The sequence below is a fragment of the Elgaria multicarinata genome, chromosome 9 (genome assembly GCF_023053635.1).
Source record: "Elgaria multicarinata webbii isolate HBS135686 ecotype San Diego chromosome 9, rElgMul1.1.pri, whole genome shotgun sequence".
Classification (NCBI taxonomy): domain Eukaryota; kingdom Metazoa; phylum Chordata; class Lepidosauria; order Squamata; family Anguidae; genus Elgaria; species Elgaria multicarinata.
Window position 1 is genome coordinate 20,329,451 of NC_086179.1, and position 21,887 is coordinate 20,351,337.

General features: G+C 41.7%; 2 protein-coding genes across 2 annotated transcripts in view; one reads left to right on the plus strand and one right to left on the minus strand.

Moving 5' to 3' along the window:
• LRTM2 (leucine rich repeats and transmembrane domains 2) overlaps positions 1-10,986 on the minus strand; it is a 29,109-nt gene extending 18,123 nt beyond the window's left edge. The window contains exon 1 of the mRNA XM_063134898.1: positions 10,844-10,986. The gene's annotated coding sequence lies outside the window, so the exon portion shown is untranslated. The remainder of the gene's footprint in view (positions 1-10,843) is intronic.
• Positions 1-21,887, plus strand: part of CACNA2D4 (calcium voltage-gated channel auxiliary subunit alpha2delta 4) — a 177,753-nt gene that overhangs the window by 119,760 nt on the left and 36,106 nt on the right. The gene's annotated exons all lie outside the window — the stretch shown is intronic.

Genomic DNA, 21,887 nt, shown 5'->3' on the forward strand with positions numbered 1-21,887 from the left:
TTCAAGAATCCAGCAGAGTTAGGCAAGGGATAGAGAATGCTTTAAGGAGATTATCTCCCAGTGTCTTTCTCCCCCTCCCCCCATGTGTGTGCAAAAGAGTATTTGGATACTCTTCCTTGCATTTTCTGCATCAAGACAACCCCAGATCCATTCACAGGAGACAGGGTAGGTTTGTGAAGTCCTTTTTCAGCACATGAGAATAAGTGCTTTGCCCTTCGTAGGGCATTATTAGGATGCCCAGAGATGGTTTAGCATGTTTTCAGGCAACATGATGAAGTGAGCCTGCGGAATGGATCCTCAAAATAATCCTTGGAGTGTCCTTTTATAGTTAGGAAGTTCAGACATGTTTTTCCATAAAGGGACTGGGGGCTGTTTTTTTATCCATTCATCTAGACATGAATCTTCAATTGGTGGGTCATGATCTAATTTGGGTCACAACTTGAGCTAAGAGAGTGGGGAAAGAATTAGATGAACAGAGAGAGAAAAGGGGAAGAGAGAGAAGAGATGATCTTGATCTAATAAAAATAGCAATAAGACATTAAATTAGGGTGACCATATTTGGGAAACCAAAAAAGAGGACACCTAGTGTGTGTGTGGGGAAGCAGCTTTCTGAGTCCTGCAGAAAGTACTTTATTCCCCCGCCACCTTAAAGAACCCGATTGGAGTGGAGGAGGGGAAAGGATTTCATTCTGCACCACCACCATCCACTCCAATTGGGGCCTTTTCTATAATGTCCACGAATGACCCACTTTCCCCTTTAAGACCTCAATTGGAGCTCGGGGTGGGGGAATGATGTGCCTCAAGAAAGCATGTCATTCACTCCTGCCATGCTAATGGCAGCCTTAAAGGGGAAGGTGTGTCATTCCAGGACATTATTGAAAATTATTGAAAATCCCCCCTGACACCATGGAAAGAACAAAAACCAGAACAAATCCGGGGAAATCCTGACAGTTGGTCACCCTACATTAAATTGAAAATTTAAAATGAGTCCTATTTTCCATGTTAGGTTAACACTAGTATGTCACTAATCTTAGAGGAGTTAGGTTGCTAAAGCGGAAACACTGTGATAACAAAAATGTTACAACACACACCTCCTTCCAATCCCTGTGGGTAAGAGGCTCAGGAATGAATTAATCCCATAGATCTTCCCAGACAAATATTGCCTCAAATAATAATAATGTCTTTTTTTAAAATCTTAAAATGTCTGGTTTTAGCCCTTTCTTGCTTTGTGGTTATTTATTTCATACTTACATTAGTAGCTGGGAAATAATAATAAAAACCCTCCAGTGATTCGGTTAAAGGTTATGTTGATACATCACACTGCATTTAGAATTGCAGTATGGCTGGATATCCAGGTTCCTCCTCCCCACCCCCACCCCTGAATCTAGGCATGCCACCTGGTGCCAGTGTAGGCCATCAGCTGGAAAATTTAATGAATAAAAAAATAAAATGTCTTACCTAGGGTCTTATATCTCTTTCTCTCTCTCCCTCTCTCTCCCCCCTCTCTCTCTCTCACACACACACATCTTTGTAGTTTCAAATATATTAGGAAAAATATTCAGATAGTATTCTGGCCAATTGTTCAATAAGAACATTTTTCCTGCCTTCTAGACTATGAGGGCATGCTGCTGTTATGATTGATTAACTGACCAATAAAGGAGAAGAGTTTCAAATATCCTTCCTATATCCTGGTCCCAAAGCATTTATAAAGCTTTATCAGTAATGATCAGCACTTTGAATTGTGCCTGGAAACAAGCTGGTAACCAGCACAGATTGAGCAAAACCAGAATAATATTCACAGAAAAGTGGATTGGAAGAACTCAGCTGCTTAAGTTCTGACTGTCAAATAACTGTTAAAGGCATAGGTGTCTGGTCAGGGGGGGAAATTCAACTCTAGGCCTTCAACTCTGTGTAGGAGTTATAGTCATGTAATATCTTTCTGTCAAGAAGTGCAGGGAGACAGTTCAATTGATTTTTTGAACCTGGGGGTTTGTTGTGGGTTGTGATTACCTGCAGGGAAGCAGTTCAGTAGGTGAAGCTTCTTCATGACCCTTCCAGATTTATCTGTTTCATGTTTGCAGAAATAATACATAATGCAGTCTAGTCTTCATTGACACATCCATGTCCTTTTTATTGTGATCCGTACGAATTTTATCAAAGGAGCAATAAAGCCTTTTTGATAGGGTTAGGATTCTCCCCTTTCCTCTCTGGACATGAGTATTTTGTGACTGGCCATGGCCATTATGAATGGGCAAACCACTCTCTAGCAGTTATTTTGTGAGAGCACCTACAAAATGCTAAATGTGCCCCTCAATCAAAAGCAATTGGGGATCCTTGGTTTGTAATTATTTTGAATCATTGTTGAAATAATAATAATAATAATAATAATAATAATAATAATAATTAATAATAATAATATTTATTACATTTATATACCGCCCCATAGCTGAAGTTCTCTGGGCAGTTTACATAGGATAAAAACACTTAAAAACAATATACAAAAATTTAAAATCACAAAAACATACAATTTAAAACCACAAAAACATACAAAAACAAACCCAAGCTAATTACATATTGCTAAATGCCTGGGAGAAGAGAAAAGTCTTGACCTGGCGCCGAAAAGATAACAACATCAGCTCCAGAAATCTGTTAGACTTACTCGCAGCTAAGCATGCATAGGGTTACAACCTAAATATTACTTCTGCTGATTAAGAAGCCATCACGTTTCCTCCTAACCAGGCTAAACTAAAAGCTAAAGAAGATTGCTTTGTTGTTAGAGCACAACTGCAAAGGCTTCATGATTCAGGAGGAAAATGAAGACGCTTCTCACAATTTCTGCTTGTGTATTACTGATGCGTAGGTGCATGTACTGTTGAAGCAGCAGAAGCAGGGGACAGTAGGACATGGGCATCCTACCATTTCTGTTCCCAATAGCCTATGTTACACTCGCTGATTCAGAAACAAAAGGTAGGCAGAACAAATGAGAAAGAGCACTTTTTCCTGTCATGGACCAATTTTCACAACTTTTCTGATATATGCCAGAAGTAAACGTACAACAGTTGATAGAAAATGCCCAAATGAATGTACTTGACTTGCATAATTAGCAAGCAGCTTACATAACGTCAAGTTAGGTTACCCAGATTTGGAGAGTTGGCATACACCAACCTTAGGAATGTTACAGTGCGTTAAAGGGTATGACAGGTTATGATAATAAAAAAAATCAAAAGTACACAAATCTCTAACCCTTAATGTTTAGGATTAAGTGACTAAGGCAAAAAGCCTTATTCACCATGGTTAAACCATGGTTTATGGTGACTTCTGAACACTGCCCGGCTTTTTGACTTAACCACCGTGGTTAATGCCATGGTTTAAGGTGTCTTCTGAACAGGGCTACTCACTGTCACACATATGTTCTACTGTATTGTTCCTTTTATCAAGATTTGCGCCAAACATTTATAACCTCTATCTTGCAGCGAACTCCCGGTAGATCAGATGAATATTACATAAAACATCTTCTATCGGATCAGAATCCTCAGGTTACTCTAAAAGTGGCCAGTTTTTGTGCGGCTGCCATAAGCCGACGGAAATTGATGTTGAAGAATTTTATTGCACCTTAGACTGCCACGTTTTATGTATTTTATTATTATTATTATTTATTTATATAGCACCATCAATGTACATGGTGCTGTACAGAGTAAAACAGTAAATAGCGAGACCCTGTATATTGGGATTTTTAATATTATTGTGATGATGTTTTCTGTTGTGCTGGTCTATGACCGAAATAAACAAACATTCATTCACATTCATTCAATTCTACTCCTTCCTTAACTCCTCCCCCTCACTACTAACAACCAATCCAGACCTTTGAACCATCAGCCAATCATCATTCACTTCGCATTTTCTCCACTCAATCCCACTAGATTTAACTACTTACAAACCTTGTATTTGCAGTCCGCACAGCACTTCTTAAAGGACAACTATCATTAAAACATCACAAATACTTACATTATATAAATTGACAACAAACTGTAAAGCATCACAGTACCGCCAACCTACTGTGTAAATGGTACCTCTTTTCTGAGTACTTCCTGTTTTGCTTTCTGTTCTAGTGCTCACATTGTTGGAGAAGCTGCAGTCTGAAAGTGCTCTAAGGAGTAACCCACTAAAGTATTTATTTATTTATTTTATTTTATTTTATTTATTACATTTTTATACCGCCCAATAGCCGAAGCTCTCTGGGCGGTTCACAAAAATGTATACCCCATCAGGCATTTTCTATAAAAGGCCAGCTTCGGCTGTTTATCATTGAATGTATCTCAAGATGTTGGGACTCCAGTTCTAGAAATTCTCGAGTACTTTTCCCAGAGTTATTGAAAGAGATGGATGCCACAGAGCCTAATGAGGAAGATGTGGAATAGTGGTGAAGAAGAAGCCTCTTTACTAGGGCAAAAAGGGCGATCACACTGGTGTGCTAGGGGGGATCACACTGAGGATATCTGATTCTGCCGTGACTGAAACTCACAGTAACATTACAGGGTTGCATGAAGGAGACAGTACTACTCCTGAGTATATAGATCATATGTATTTAACTGAGCAGAACGGAGGCAGCTGGATTGTGCAAGTTACCACTTTGCCTTCCTCTTTAATGCAGATAAATACAATTCTCTCCATCCTTGTTTTGGAGAAAAATCAAAACTCAGTGTGAGGCAAGGAGAGGGATTCCTTGTGAAGCTGGAGAGACCGTATGCAGATCCAGCCAGGAACAGTTGCATGTGGGTGGCTGCTTAGCACACCAGCCTTGGCAATTCTAATCCAAATCCCAATTTTTGACTCTTTCAAATGCAGAGGAAAAGGCCTTTTCCACAGGCACTTTAATTTCCTGCAGAGGTTAATCTCATGGACAGTAGTGGCTCAGGCCTCTAATCCCCTCTTATTTAGCCCCTTGACAGAAGGTTTGTGTCCGTTCTGAGCTCAGCAAAAATGATGAAGATATTGGCTTTCTTTGTACTGCACATTCCCATTTTTGCCTATGAATCTGTCTGGAAGGCTCTGCACACACACAGTTCCTGCCCACATTTCTTCCTATGGGGATGAGGTAGGTGTTATATATTGCAGTTAGACAAAAGGACTGTTGCTTGGGAATCCTGGCAGTGGTGATACCATTTTCTCACAGAACTGTATTCAGTTCATAGCTCTGAAAATGCTAAGAATAATTTCCTTACTACTAAGTAGGAAAATGAATGGAAACCAGGGAGAAGGGGTGGTGGAGTAAATACCAACTGCGATTTTCAGATTATGGCCCTTTCTACACCTAAGGATTATCCCAGGAAAATGGAGGGATCGTCCCTGCCTGCTCCCGGGATCCCCTGTGTGTCATTTGGATGCACAGGGATGATCCCGGGACAATCCTGGGGGGAAAGGCAGGTGTAGAAACAGCCTATAAAGCTTCTAAAAAGTAATAGGCCTCCAGACTTCTGACAGTAACATATTTCTGTATACTGTTGCTGCTACTGTTTTAGAGGCATTTTTCTAGCAATTTGGGCTGTACAGAACAAGAAATGCAAAGCAAGGGAGATGAAACCTTTTGATGAACTAACAAGAGTTTAACATACAGGATGGAAGTTTTCATGCTAGACAAAAGCTGAATGTTTTGAGATGGAGTGTGTGGAGTGGAGGTGGGTGTAGAGGTTTTTGTGCTTGACAGGAGATGTTAGCCCAGCTTATTCCATGTCTTTGCAGAGTTTTCTGAGCTTCAAAAATTGGGAAAGATAGAACAGACAAATGCTGGAAAATGTAGGAATGAAAAATAGAGTCTCACTTGTGTTGCTACAATTTGACATTTATTTAGCACTCAACCGTGTGCTCTTGACTATACAGAATATAAAAGTAATATGATCCACAGCAATTCATGTGTCCTCACTCTCCTGTGTCACTAACTTAACCAGAATATGGGAAATAGCGGGAATTATGTATTCCTATGACAATGCATACTGCACCTGCTGTACTGGGACTGCAGTCATACCTGCCTGCAGTGCAGATGGGGATGTGGTGGGTCATGTCCACCATGGACACAGAGAATGGAAAGAGGCTTCCAATGTACCACAGAAGTGCTCAGAGATCTGAAAAATGGCCCGTGTAGAAAGCGGTGAATGGAGAGGATAGATTTGAAAAAGGAGCACAGCCTCACTCTACAACTTTGATGATATCAGGCTTTGGGTTAGAATACTTGCCCTTTTAGTTTCTGTTGCCTGGCATGCACACTCTTAGGCCATACCTTTGCCCGGTTTCACATTTGTTGTATACAAAAAAACATTCCTACTGTGACTGTTGGCACCGTTCCTGAGCTAGAGGCAAATGAATGGATTTCCATGACAACACCTTAATAAATCATTCAGGGGGCCAAGCAGTTCTAGAGTTAGGAAAGCCTCCTCTAACCTGTGCCCAAAATGAAAGCAGCAGTTCATGCCAGCCTATTGATAGGGTGCAGCAGAGTACATACAGAACACTGACTGTGATGCAGGACAGGAACATAGGACAGACAACTGCTGGAAACTTGAATGGAAGGAGATGGAATAGTTGGAGGTGAATTAGTATGTGGCTATGTGTGCAGCCCCTCTCTGTGTGGGATAACTTGTAGAGAAGAAGTTGTGGTCTCTAAATCAGAGAACCAATAATATTTGCTTACATCTGAACCATAAGTCATCACAACAAACAGAGGAGTAAGCATCAAAAAGCGGTGGTGCCCCAATCTTGGCCTTGGGATAATAGTGGAAATGCAATCCTCTTCCCACCCCAATTAAGATCAAATATTACAATTTCATCATTTCCAAATTCTGATTGTAAAATTTAGGCCGCAGTCCTATACCTGGGATAAAGCCCAATTGAACTCATTGGTTTCTACTCATATTGGTAGATATGTATTGGATTGCATTGTCAGGCAGCCATTCCAAAATATGCCATGTTTATGATGCATCCACTTATTAATTATGCTTACACGAACATTACAATTTCCCAGTGACAGAATATTTTAATCTGAATATCCCTACAAGCAGAATATGTTCTTTAAAAAAGGCACCTAGATACTTAACTTTTGCACAATTGAGCAAGTATTGTTCCTACTCCCCACCCACCCCAATCACATGGAGAGCCCCAAATGATTGTTCATTATATATGTCATTTTCACTTCTGGGAGCAGAATGTATGATGGGAAATCCTGTCACTTTTCATAAGCAATCTAATTTATTATAATATGATTCCAGTGCATTTTGACCATGTCCATTGACCCTGCCTCTTCTGTCTTCCATTTTGTCTGAGCATCAACAGATTGAATTGTTATGAGCCACTTTGCCAGCCAGGGAGACAGGAAGCTTGGGAAAGTTGTGGGAATAGTGAAAGGGCACACATAGGATTTGAAGAATTGCTGAGGCTGAATTGTTGCCTCTATGTTTTGTGTGGACTGTTGTGCATAAAGTCATCATGGACATAAGGATATGGAATAGCAAAATATGTCAACAGTTATATGGGAACCACTCTTCATTCCTAAGGTTTCATTTTTTAACAAAAAGAAATTGCATTTACATCTGCTAGCAAAAATCCCAGAGGAAGGCTCACCCTCCTCCTTAAACTGCACTATATTTATACAGAACTCAGCTTATTTCTTTCTGCCTCAATTAGCTTCATGAATTTGCTTCACTTGATTAACCACTGTGTATAAATGTTCTGCATACAACAACTCAGAAGAAGCCCTTAAGCATCTCCAGCAGTTTCCACAGGGGATATTCTTGGCTCCCAGGATCTTCCTTAAAATGCCCATGCAAAGCACATGTGATACAAACCAAACTATTTTAGAAGGAAATTTGAGAGGCCATCAGGAAAATGGAAAGTGTTGTCATATGGTGCCATATGGTGCATTGAAGGGGATTCTCTTTCATTGCAGCCCATAGCTTCAAAGAAAGTTTGTGAACTGGCTTTCTATTCTATTTTGAGAATCCTCAGGATGGTCACACTTTGTCAACTCTGATGAATGAGTCCATTTTGAAGAGACAAAATGGATGCAGGCAGCGTGAGGAGCAAAAAATGGAGTCTTACTTCCCCACCACTGAGTTTCTGTTGGAAACTACTGAGGGTGGGCTAAGACTTTGACTATGCTCACTGTTTGATTTAGAGAAACTGAAGCAGGACAGATTGTAGCCAAGAGGAGATTCTTCTAACACAGTGGGGGTGGAACCTGCAATACCATCATAAGCAAAAGAGGGCCTCTCTCATGCTAGTCTCAGGGAACAGAGGGACTTGCTTGGTGTTGATGGGGCCATTGCAGCTTCACGCATGCAATAACTGACTTCCTCTGTTCCTTCAGTGTTGTCATCATAAACCATATGCTTTCATCTAGCTTTCTCATCAGCTACCATTCCATATTTGAGTTTGACAGCTTCACACCTCCTACTACAGTAACTGGGTGGTGGAGGTCTTAGAAAATAACAACGAAGGTCTGAAATGATGAATGGGAGACATATTTATATTAAGGAATCAGAACTAATTCAGCGCACTAAGAGGCATCACTCAGGTGAAGAGCAAGGGTGTGCTACTTGAGACTAAGAAATTGTTTGAGCTTTTCTGCCTGCAAATATTTTTCCTGGATTTATCTTTAACTGCCTTGGGTGAATGGTATCTGTTTATAATGTCTGCAGTAATGTCAATCTGGGATAAATTCCCTCGGGCCCTTCACTCACTTGGAATAATTCACTAGCAATCATTGCTCACCCTTGGCAGTTGCAGAACAATCCAGTCTCCCAAAATGGACCCTAGCAGCAATGCTCCAGAGCAAAGTAGTTTCTGCATCTGGAATGAACTCAGCTGATTTTTTTTTTAAAAAAAAAAAGCCCCCGGTTTTCTGACCTTTGTTTCAAATTTGTGCATAAATTTTAAGGTTTTTTTAAAAACCCTTCCTTGCGAATTGTGTAACAGCACCTTGGACAGCAGCTACCTTAGCTTTTATCAAAACCATTCTTATTTCTTTTTCTGAAATGTATGAGTCGCAGAACAGTCTTTCAAGATAAGAAACACTGATGTTGTTTGCTACCTGGTTTATTACTAATGGGGCAGGAACCATTATCTTTGCTACCTGGTTTATTATTACTGGGGCAGGAACCATTATCAGAATACTCTCAAAGTATGGGGCAAGTTCATATCTAGATTTCTGAGAGGCAGTATGGCTAAGAATGTGAGCTGTGAGCTAGGAAGCTCCAGTTCGAATCTTGCCTGAAACATGAGTTTACTAAAACAAGCCTCCATTGCTTAACCTTAGCCACCCCATCCATATAATAAGACTAGCCTTCCCATCAGTTTTTTGTAATGATTACATAAATAAATTGCATGAGGCACTGCGAAGTGAGGGTCTAAAGTGCTGTTGTTGTTTATGATTGTAGAAGTAGTTCTACCAAGCCAAAGTGCATTTCCAAACTACAACTGTTCAACCCAGCATTCAGCTGAGGCCTATGCTTTTTACGTTTGATTAAAAATAAATAAAGGCAAACAGTGACATGGTTGCATTGTGGTGAACTGTTGTTAGAAAGGCATGTATACATGTACTCTGCCTCACTCAGCATAAACATTGTTTTTGCTAGCATAGACATGGTTATATACAAACACACACACACACACACACACATGCACGCACACGCACGCACACACACATGCACACACGCACACAAAGAAGAAGTATTTACTTCCCTTATATTCCTCCCTTTTCTTCTCAGAGCATCCTCCCTCCTTAGCAAATCCTTCCTAAGTACCAAAAATGGCAAAAGGGCTTCCCCCCCCCTTCTGCTTCCTTCACTAGCATGACACCTTCACAAAGGTTCACTGATCTCAGGGACCACCCTCCAGGGCAACAATGGGGGAAGGATGTCTCTTTAGACAACTATTTCTGGCTCATCCTGTGACACAAACTCTCTGGGTTTATGTTTTGAGGCGTGATCCTCCTGTGGTGCATCGCTGGAATAGAGGCATGAAAAAACAAACCAAAGAGAAAGTGCCTTATCACATTACAATTCTCTTTGCTGGAAAATGAACTTTCTATTGACAGGCCCTTAGTCCTCCACAAGCATGCACACTTTTCTTCCATTATCTTCCTTATCCACATTTTCATTTTACCCAGGTGGCTTTTTTTTCCTTTTAAAGAAATAACTTAAGGAACTGTGCCCATAAAACTGTGACTAACTAGAGAGAGATCTTAGTAATATAGGGTGGGATACAAATGTATAAATAAATAAATAGAGTGGTACTCTTTTCCTACCCTTCCATTTCTGGGCAATTTACCATATGAAATTGTTCTTGATGGGGATGCAGGAAGAGCCCGTGTTCCCTGAGGAAGAGGCAGGGAGTGAAGGAAGGGTGAGCTTCTCATAATTATATTGACCTAAACACAAACTATTGAGGCTTGTGGCTGCGCTCTCAAACTCGAGGTGTCTCTGCCACAGAGAAAGGATTGTGCCTTCTCCATGGCCGGCAGGCGTTGTTTCTTCCAGCCCTCATCATCTGACTTGGATTAGCCCCAAGTGGCTGTGTTGAACCCATCATCATCTGTCACTCTGTCAATCAAACAGCTGCCTTGTGTCCTCATCCAGTTAGGCTTTCCCTCAGAAGCACCGTCTCCCTCCCTCCCTCCCTCCCTCCCTCTCTCTCTCTCTCTTTCTCTCACACATACACACACTGTTCTGTCAGCCTGGCAAGTTCCTGCCTATGACAGCGGGTACCCACTGGATAGAATGGCAAAGGGCAAACACAAGTGGAAGCATTTTTGCAGCAGTCTGATGGCTTCACAGAGATAAGACCCAGCACTTACTGTTATCCTTTGGCTGGGATGGAATCTCTTCAGAGTTGCCAAAGCCCCTCATGGATATCCAAATGTCCTCGCGCAAGCAGTTGGCAGGCAGGCGGGCAAGCGCTCGCAGGACGCCGCTTGACATCAGCCCCCCTCACCATGCATGGTGCCTAGGCGCCAGAACCATCGGAAGCACAGAGAAGGAGCAAAGGCGAGATGGCTGTGTGAAAGAGGATGGCAGTCTGCTGAAAAATCGAGACAGCACCAAGTAGGGAAGAGAGCGAGAGCGAGACTGAGCAGGGTGGAGTGACAGCTGGGGGTACATCTGTGATGACAGCAGTACACACACGCACACGCACACAAGCACACACACTCATTCAGACACACAGGCTCACCCACTGTGAAGGAACCGATCCAGACAAGCAGGCAGAATCCACTCTCAAAACATCTACATTCTCAGAGTCTGGCAGGAGCTTCAATGCTCAGAATTAACCTCATCTCCTCCTAGAGAAACAGCAGGTGCTTTTGTATTGCTTGAACTGCCTTCACCCCTTTTTGAAACAGACCTATTGGAGTCAAGGAACAGCAGATTATCAGGAGGGATTTAAGTATCCCCTTTCCTTTCTTCCCCTTTTATGAAGGTGGGGTGGGGTTGTGGAGGGGAGGAGGCCCCCTGTGCACAATAAAAACCACAGTAAAAAGGAAGGGGTTAGCTTTGTGTGCCTGCTAGTTTTTCAGCAGAGCTTGAGGCAAGTACCGAATAGGATCAGGGTGCCAGAGTGGAAGACAGCTTCGGCTTCTTTGGTAACCTGGAATGCAGAAAAGAATCAATACAGTTAATGTGTCAAAGGGAGGCTGAAACACTGGACTTTGGGTAGAAGGCTAGCTACACTGGTTTGATAGGAAGAGGGTCCCTTTGGCTACTGTGAAGCTTAGAGATTGATAGCAAAGTATGCACGCTTCAAAGAAAATTATGCCAGGCAGTTCAGGGTTGAAGGCTAAGGACAGGTAGCTATCCAAAACGTGCATTTATAGATTAATAAATAAATAAAAACTTGGACAAAGAGGTTTCAGGCTAAATTTGACGTTCACACCACTGCTAACACAGGAGTGACCCTTAAATGGACTGAGATTTTCTTTTTTCTGCAGGCAGGACTATGAGCATCATCACACAGGGAAAAATTGTGTTTGCTTACCATCACTTCTCCACCCGCACGTTTGTCCCTCGTGACTTCCTCTTTTGAAAGAGGAAGTAAACAACTTGCATGTGGCCCATTCAGTAGGCCGTTTTGATCCCGCTGCTTCTCCTGCACACGGCAGGAGATAGCGGCAACTCCCATCTTTAAAAATAAGTCGGACTTACTGGGGTGGTGTTTTGTTTTGTTTTTTGTGGCGCAAAGAAGGCTAGAAGGGGCAGAAGACACATGGGAGGCAGACAATGTTGTGAGAGGGACTTGCGAAAATCTGCGACTGCCCAGTAACAAGTGTGCAATAAAATGCTCGTCTGATGGAGCTTGTAATCAGTCTATTTTGGTGCCCTAAGCAAGGGAATAATAATAAGACTGCTGCCCTGTCTTGCTCACCCCACTGCAACTGCTGCCCACCAGCACCCTCCTCCTTGCCTTCTCCTCCCCCAACCACAGCAGCTTCTACCACCACCCAGTGCTGCCTCCTCTTCCATTTCTGTTTCCCTTCTATCCACCCACCCTGCTACCACCATTCTCCACTCTTTCAACTTCCCCCCTGGCTGCCACTACCAGACTGCCTCACATGCTATGAAGCACAGGTGATTGCTAAGTCCACCTCCTCCAGAATGCCTTGTTATGAGGAAGGACCCCTCTCAGTGAGGCATTTGGACTGCTGCCGTGCAGGCCCTGGCAGGTTCTCCAGAGAGCCTGCTCCATTGGAGGGTTGCTCTACAGAGCACGGTGCCTTGCACGCTCCTGCAGAAGAGCATTCAGCACAGCTCTCTGGAGCACCCAGGCAGTCCAATGCCCTGCTCTGAGAGCCCTTCATTGGCCCATCAGTCAAAGGGGAGTATGGCTGCAGCTTCTGGCACTGGCTAGAGGTCCTAGAGTGCCACTGCCAGCCACCACCACCACTGCCACCACATGACTGCTGTCGGTGCCACCAACTCCACAGAGTTATTTGTTAACTCCAGAATTTGGCATACAAGGTGGTTGCCCTGTTCACCCCCCTCCCCCAAGAAACAGCCCTGGCTGTGGGCTGAGCCTGCACATTATGCAGAAATACAATCTCCACATAAACGTTCCTGCAATCATTCTGCTACCCCAGTCTGCCACCTTATAAAGTGTAGGTTGGTTCTCAGTCCAGGAACTGGGCAGCTGCCTCTAAGAATTCTTATATGGTGTGTCCTTTCTGTTTTCTGCGAATGTTACTTTCTGATCAAACTCTTCTCTCTCTCTCTCTCTCGCCCTTAATTTCCACTCCCAAAGCTAAATCCTGCAAGAATTATTCTTCATCTTATCAACTTTAACTGCCTTCTCTCCAACTCCTCCTCGCTTCTTTTTTGACAGATTGAATTCGCTTTCATTCCTTTTTTTTTAATCATTTTTAGGCTGCCCGAAAGTTACTTTTTAAGCTAAATGGCTCTTAAACATTCAGCAACAATAGGGCAAGCGCTTAGGGAGGAGAGCTGATGGACAGACATATTTCACTTACAAAAGGATAAAAGAGACCAGAGGTGTCTTTCTGCTACTCTGAGGTGCTCTTTTATGAAAGAATGTTTTTTTAAAAAAAAAAATTGGCAAGCCAGCTGCCATAGCAGTATAATGAGACCGGGCATGTAATGAATTCACAGCATGGACAAAGTGAAAATTATTTGCCAAGTATAGTCTCGGATCTCCCAGGCTTATTAAAGTTAGAACAACAATATGCTGAGGAAAGACTTCTTTCATTTCATTTTATTTTATTTCTGTCCTAACTTTCACAAGGCTTAAGATGGGTAACAACTGTTAAAAACCAAACAGTAAAAAATAAAATAAAATACCCAATTCTATTAAAGTTACCACTTCCTGCTTAACACTGGCTTTTCAAAAGCCAGCCTAAATGAGGAAATGTTGTGGTGCTTCAAGAAGGCATATGGATTCTGATTTTGATGTATTTAGAAGTATAAGCTTGTAATAACTCGGACCAGGCCTCAGCCATTATGGTGCAAAGGAACCATCTTATGAGGCAGAGCTTCATTTTCCCTATTTCAAAAAGATAGAACAGCACGGCAGAAGCTGGGTGTAGCTGTCTGGGACAGTGAGATGATGGACAATTTCCATGGAATGAAAAAAATATTCCAGTCACAGAGCCCAAGGTTCTATATCATAATATGGGGAAGTAGTATCAAGAATTATCTCCCATAATATGTCCATTCTGTTCCATAACATCCCAATAGGAGCCTACCCAAATTAGAAGGTAACCTATGAAGCCTTCCTTTCCAACATGATTAGTTAATCCTGTCATTGTGAGGTAAATTCTGGAAGCAATGACCCTCCTTCTAGTCCTAAGTATAAGTGTTAGGCTAGCAAGCTTTAATATTTACTTAGGTCAATTAAAGATATGTACACATGGGTAGATGATCATTGCATACCATATTAAGGATAAAGAAAGAACATCTAGAAGCAAATTTCTTAAGCAGGGAAGGTTTAAGAGGTCAGAACAGAATGCAGATGGCTTGGATGAGGTAAGTATTTGGCAGCAATATCAGCTAAGGAAAAGGTTTAGGTGCTGGTTCAGCTAAAGTTCTCCATATAGTTTAACCTTTTGGGGAGCAAATATCAAAATGTGTTTAAGTCTGGCTAGAAGCAGAATTTTGAAATAATCCACTAGTGGGGTTGTTATATAAAGACCAAACAGTAAAGCAGAATAGTTTCGACAGACTGTGGCTTTCTTCATCTGTCTCTCTCTTTCGAAATGTACTAGTCCTTAATTTGGGGGGAAACGTTGGAAGCTTTAGATAACAACTTAACAGAAGAAAATTCCCTAAACATGTAAATCATACAACTCCAAATTGCTATTGGAACTATTAAACTTTCACTGTTTCTAAAAAGATTCTAACAATTTCTATCAAAATGCAGTAGAACCTTTTAAAACATTCATAAATTGTGCATATTATTATTATTATTATTTATTTATATAGCACCATCAATGTACATGGTGCTGTACAGAGTAAAACAGTAAATAGCAAGACCCTGCCGCATAGGCTTACATTCTAATATATCTTTCTCTCTATATAAAAAAAATTCTAAAATATTTCTAGTTCTGTTAGATCATTGAAATGTATACCTACATAATAAATTATATTGAATGATATACGTGCCTTCCTTTGAATATATGAAGTGTATTTTATTTAATTAGTTTTATTGCTGTCAAAGGCCATAACCTGGGTTTGGAGATGTGTCAACCAGTTCTCGATGGGGTTACACTCCCTCTGAAAGACTGCGTTCGCAGCTTGGGGGTGCTTCAAATGACAGCCCAGATAGATGCGGTGGCCCAGGAGTCCCTACTATCAGCTTCGGCTGATACGCCAGCTGCGCCCATTCCTAGAGTCGGAAGACCTAAAGACGGTAGTGCACGCGCTGGTAACTTCGAGGCTCGACTTCTGCAATGTGCTTTACATAGGGCTACTTTTCTGCCTAGTCCAGAAACTTCAACTAGTTCAAAATATGGCAGCTAGGCTGGTCACTCGTACACCTAGGGGTGACCACATTACACCAGTTTTAAAATCTCTTCACTGGTTGCCAATTAGTTTCCGGGCAAAGTATAAAGTGTTGGTTATCACCTTTAAAGCCCTACATGGTTTGGGTCCAGGCTACTTATGGGATTGCCTTCTCCTGTACAGTCCGCCTCACACACCCAGGTCCTCTGGGAAGGATTTACTCCAGTCAACAAAAACAAGGCTGACAACTATTACCCAGAGGACCTTTTCTTCTACTGCTCCCAGATTATGGAATGACCTGCTGGGAGAGAGTCGTCAACTTAACAGTCTTCCAGATTTTAAGAAAGCTATAAAGACTGATCTCTTCCAGCAGGCCTACCCAGTTGAATTTTAAGATGCCTTTTAATACTGTGCTGCTTTTAATAATGTATTATTTTTAAATGTTTTAATCAATTATATGTTTTTTATGGCATTGGATTTGTGTTGTACCCCACCTCGATCCAGAGGGAGAGGCAGGTAAATAAATTATTATTATTATTATTATTATTATTATTATTATTATTAATAATAATAATAATAATAATAATAAATGAAAGAAACCAAAGAAAGTGAAGGAATTAACATTCTCACAATAGGTGGTAGTCAGGGTCTTTAAAAATGGAGCCTCTTGTCAGTAAAGGTTTTCCTGATAGTGAGCATGTGCAGACAATCATGCCTGGGCTATTACATACAAACCCAACTGAGATATTTATTATTATTTTATTTATTAAAAACATTTTAACCCACATTTCTATCTAAAAGTCCCCCAAAGCAGTTAACCATAATTTTAAAAACAATATAAAAGAAAACATACCATTAAAAGAAAAGAAAATCAGCAGCAGGGACAGAAATAAGTGAGTCACCCAGTATTTTCCCCAAAGACTGTCTGAATTAATCAAGTTTTTGCTATCTGCTAGAAGTCAAACAGTGATGGAGACAGGTAGAGTCTTCCCAAATAGGGCATTCTACAGCTGGGGCACTATAAATGAAATGTTCCTATCCCATATGCTCACATTCCTCAAATGTCATCTGAGTGTTCAAGATAGTACAAGTACAATGGGGATATATTTTAATGAAACATTAACATTTAAGATCTCTGAGTCCCAATCAATTAAAAACACATCCAATAAAAACACATCTAATAAAACTTGAATAAAAATAAACGACAGATAAAAAGCACACCAGTAAGAAATAAATAATAGCATCCACCAGATTAAAACCCCAATTCAGCCTAGATGCCAAACATCGGAATAAAGATGGCTTTGATTGCTGGAGGAAAGACAACAGAGATGGAGCTAGCCTGGCCTCCCTTGGCAAGGAATTCCAAAGGTTGAGAGCAACCACCAAGAAGATCCTCTCTCATGTTCCTGTTAAATTTGCCTCTTCTCATGGTGGGACAGAGAGAAAGGCCTCTCCTGAGGATATTAAAGCCAGGCAGACTCATATAGGAGAGTGTGGTCTTTCAGATAGCTTGGTCTCTGGAAACATTAAAACCACCACATATTCACAATCAATTATGGAAAGATGTGTGAGGATAGTAGGATATGAAGGGAGGAGGATAAATGAATGGAATGTAGGCCTAGGCAATCTCTGTATTGTAATGGCCTTATGGGCCTCTTCCAACTCTACTATTATATGATTCTGTGTAGGATATTGATGATAGATGGTAGTCAATGTATTCCCAGGTTGTCTTATTGTTTATTAATGTTTTATTTGTTTTTTAAAAAACAATATAATTAATTATTTTTAAAATAGATTGGTCTGCAGCCATGTAGGGATTTACAGATTACTATTTTATTTATTTATTTATTTATTTATTTATTTATTACATTTTTATACCGCCCAATAGCCGAAGCTCTCTGGGCGGTTCACAAAAATTAAAACCATAATAAAACTACCAAACAGATCCAGATTTGCACAGATTGGAATAGCCCTTAGTTTGATACCCTGAAGCCTCCAAGCAAATCTATCTAGCTCTCAGTGTTGGACACGTTATGTCTCCCCATCTGAGTGAACCCAGTGAATTCCTAGGCACAGTCTCTGAAATGGTAAACTCCTATGGCCCCTTGAGGGAAGGATCTGTGAACTCTATTTCCCTAAGGTGGGGGTGCCCCAAAGCAGTGGGGAGGGGGCAGCCATGTAAACGTGTCTTTGGCTTCAGACTGTATCAGCTGCAAAACTATGCACTGGTTAGGGGTGCTGCTGCAAGCTTCAAACACATCAACACCTTTAATAGCATCATCAGATGGGGGTGGAGGGAATCTCAGTTCCCTACTGTAGCTTCTCCACCCCCACTCCTGTCCCACAATACTTCCTCTTTCTTCCCAGATAAGAAAGAGGAAGTAAACAAAGATTACATACCCCATTCAGGGGCCATTTTTATTACGCCGCTTTTCCTGCACACAGCAGGAAATGGCAACACATTCTGTTTCAAAAAAAAAAAAAGTCAGATTAAAAGGGGTCCATTTTGTGACAGAAAAAAGGCAAGAAGGAGTGGGAGGTGCATGAGAGGCAGAAAGTGTTGTGTCATGGAAGCACGAAAAACCGTGAGTGGGCAGTAGCAGGCAGGCAATAAAACGCTTGTCTGATGAACCCCTAAGTGCATTAAAATTAATGTATTTTTAAAACAGAATAACTCTGAGGTGCACACCTATAGTAGGTATGCCAAGTTTCGAGTGACTGTTTCACAGTCTTAGCAATGTGTTATTGTCACACAGATACATATTCTCTTTTATTATTATAGCTTAGTATAACTAGCACTTTGAATTGTGCCCAGAAATAGACTGGTAACCAGTGAAGCTGTTGTAATAAGGGAATCACATGCTCCATATAACCGGCACTGGTCAGTAGCCTAGTTGCAGCATTTTAGACCATGTGAAGTTTCCTGAATACTTTTCAAGGGCAGCCCTGCATAAAACACAGCACAGGAGTCCAAAATGAGATGGAACTAAGGCATGTATTATAGTGGCCACATCTGAAACCTCAAGGAACGGGCAGAGTTTGGTGAATTAGCCTTAGCTGTGCAGGTGCACTCCTATCCACTGCCAGTACTGGGCATTCAGGTTCAGGACTGAATCCAGGAGAACACTCCGTGAAACCCTAGGCAAACATTTTCCCACATCTTGTTTTAAATTTGGCAGTGCTGTTAGGGTCTAAATAACATTTTGAAGAGTTCAGTATTGTGTACCATCTGTTCCTTTCGACTGGGAAAGAGGGATTTCAAGGGACAAGCTGCAAATAATAGATGCATGCACCCCAAACAGTGATAGATGCAATATCTGCAATATCTTCAATCTCCAGCCTGAGCACAAATTGCTGAGTGAGAGAACAGACCCCCATGGTTGGCTCTGAACTACCCTTTCCTTTCTTTACCCAAATGTATCTTTCTGTTTGTTTGTTTTTCTTCCCATTTATCTGGCTTCTCTATATGTTGATATAGAACACATTAATTTCAAAGTAATCTTCATTTTGTCATAACTGTTACGGCTTGGCTTGACTCACCTTCTAATTCCTAAATGCAATGGGAGTTACGTGTGCTTTCTGTAGGATGTACAGAAATGGGATTTCTTACCATATTTTTCATTCCCTTTGAACAATTTGTGGGGATTTAGACTTCTGGTGGAAACATGAGACGTTTAGTGACTCCTTGTGCTTCCAAGATTAGTTGTCCTGGCATTAACTTCTCAAGAATCTTATGAAAACTGCAAGTCCCAACTAACACTCACTCCCATGAGGTTCTCTGGCCCTGATAGGGAATGGTTTGAAAGGATAACAGGAAATTTACTCTGTGTACAAAGGCAAACTGCCTTCCAGACAAAATCAACAAACAGCCTCATTTGCAGCCTATAATATCCGCCGCCCCCCCTCACAAACATGCATAGGCTTGCACTGTAAACATGGCAGGAAATTGTTTCTCATAGCTATCCTCACCTCCTGTACGGCTCCCCAGCTCCATCCCATGGGGCTAGGCTAGTGCTCCGTCAGTGCTAGATGTTGCTTAGCACTCAGACAGAATTCTGCCTTTGATTATCTGTTAAGATCCTTAGTGCATCCCCAAAGTAACTCAGTGAATATTTAGCCAAAGAATGCCATAGCAAAATTAATTCCTATCTTTTTTAATTCCATTGCATTCTTAGAAGCTAAATCCAGAAGAACCTTGCATCTTGTCTGGTTGTACATGTTCCAGAGTTCAGGGAGAAGGCAGCTGTAGAAAATAATTCCCTTCCTCTTTTCATAGCAGTCAGATTCATTTTGTAATAAGGATGCTATAAGATGAACCAGCAATAGAAACATGACATGAAGGACACTGACACCAAGGCTCTAAGAGCAGAAATGATGTACTGTGTCCCTGGTGCCAGCTGCTAGATTCAATGCGCAGATAGCACAGAAGTAGATTTCCTCCACGGTTTTGGATTCTTCAAAGCTCTGTTCTAGCATTAAAATCAATGAGTTTAGAGGCTAGTGTGACATGTTGTCTTAAGAGCTGTGAACTACGTTCTTACCTCTTCCGTGAACACAATAGGTGGCCTTAATATAGGCAGGCAACTGTCTCTCAGCCTTTGGAGACCCCAAAGTGCCTTGGAGTGGCAGGAGCTCCAAAATATTGCAGCCTCAAAGGTAGGCTTGTAGCAGTAAGTTGAAGCAAGAGGTGGGTGTCAGTCTGGACAGGGGCGTAAACCACAGGGCAGCAGGGCTCAAGCCCCCACCGGGATTTCCCAGAGGGGCCAACAATCAACCAGGTAACATCAGTAAGCTCACAGCCTGACTGGGCAGATTCCTCATTCAGTCTACAGTTGTCTGTATTGTTATGTATTTGGGGGTCAGTCGAAATTACCTCCAAGCAAACCCTGCTTCCTCCTCAACTGCCCAGCAGATTTCTTTGCAAGACAAAAGCCACTCGCCTTCCCCAGATTCATTTCCTCCTGCTCCCTCAAGCCTTGTGGGGAAAAAGTCTGTCCATTTAGGAATTACAGTGTCGGGGGGGGGGGGGGGAGTTGCCTTTTAAATATGTCTGAACAATATATAATATACACACATAATGGCACAATCCAGCTACTATTAAAGTCTTTTAACTACCTAAACTAATGCATATTTACTTAGAAGTAATTTCCAGAGAGCTCACTGGGACTTGCTTAATTATAAAGAATCTCCTTAATTAATACAGTACGTGTTGACTAATGAGTCAAAAGCATACTACATGTCAGACATTTTCAGACTAAGTACAGGAATAGGGTATTGAGGGTATACGATATTATTGCACTGGGTCATGGGGGGGGGAGTTTGAAGAACACTGGCTTTAAACACCCTAGGATCCATTGTTGATGAAGGATGGTTTCCAGAAATAGAAATATACACATAAATGTAAACAAATAAGCCTACCCCACTTTTCCAAGTTTAGCCCCATGCTCTCCCCAAATAACTTGAGAAGTCTACACCCCTGAGTCTGGAATATTGCCACCTGAGACTTCCCCCTGTACCTCTCTCCATATTACATCAAACCCATCCATGCTTCTTTTCCCCTTCAGGCAGAATGCACCAAGTGGTTTATGAGAATAAGTGGTTTGGTCCTTTTGCTAGTATACCACTTAGTACCTTCTCTTTGAATGCTGGCACTGCCTGGAGAAAGCCATTTTGACTGGAACCGAGGTAGAACATACCAAGTAGTTTATTAGCAAAGAGGTAAGTCACTTACTCATAAACCATTTAGTACATTCTGCCTGAGTTCCAGGCAGCCAACCGCATGACTGGAAATTTCACCAGGTGGAGGGAGGAGGGACAGGAAATGGGCAAGGGCAGCATATTTATGGCTGGGGCCATCTTTGAACTCTCTTGATGCAGCCCATGTCTGCTGCATTATGGGCGTAATAATGCTGGCATACCTTACAGAGTTCTTATTATAAGGAAGGGGTTCTAAAACAGAGGTCTGAATTGGCTTCCAGCAAGCACATAGGTGGATGCATGCCAGCAGTGGTCATGGCTACACCCAAAAGTATAACTCTACCAACAAACCATTCCCTCTCTCTCTCTCTCTCTCTCTTTCTCTCTCTCTCTCTCTCTCTCACACACACACACCACTTCATACTACTCGTTCCTGAAAATGCCCCCTTCAATTAAGTTTACAGCCTGATTGCAGTGCAGGATGGGTGATTTTTCAATGGGGGGGGGAGTGCAGCACTGGGGAGAGGAGAGTTAGTTCTTTCCTCCCAAAAATCAACTCCCTGAAAATACCCCCTCGCATTGCAATTAGGCTTTTTAAATAAGCCTAAGTACAGTGTGGCAGGGAAACAAGGATTCAAGAAAACCTCTTATCTCTGATCGGAGATAAGAGATTTTCAGCTGAAGGAGGAGAGCACAGCG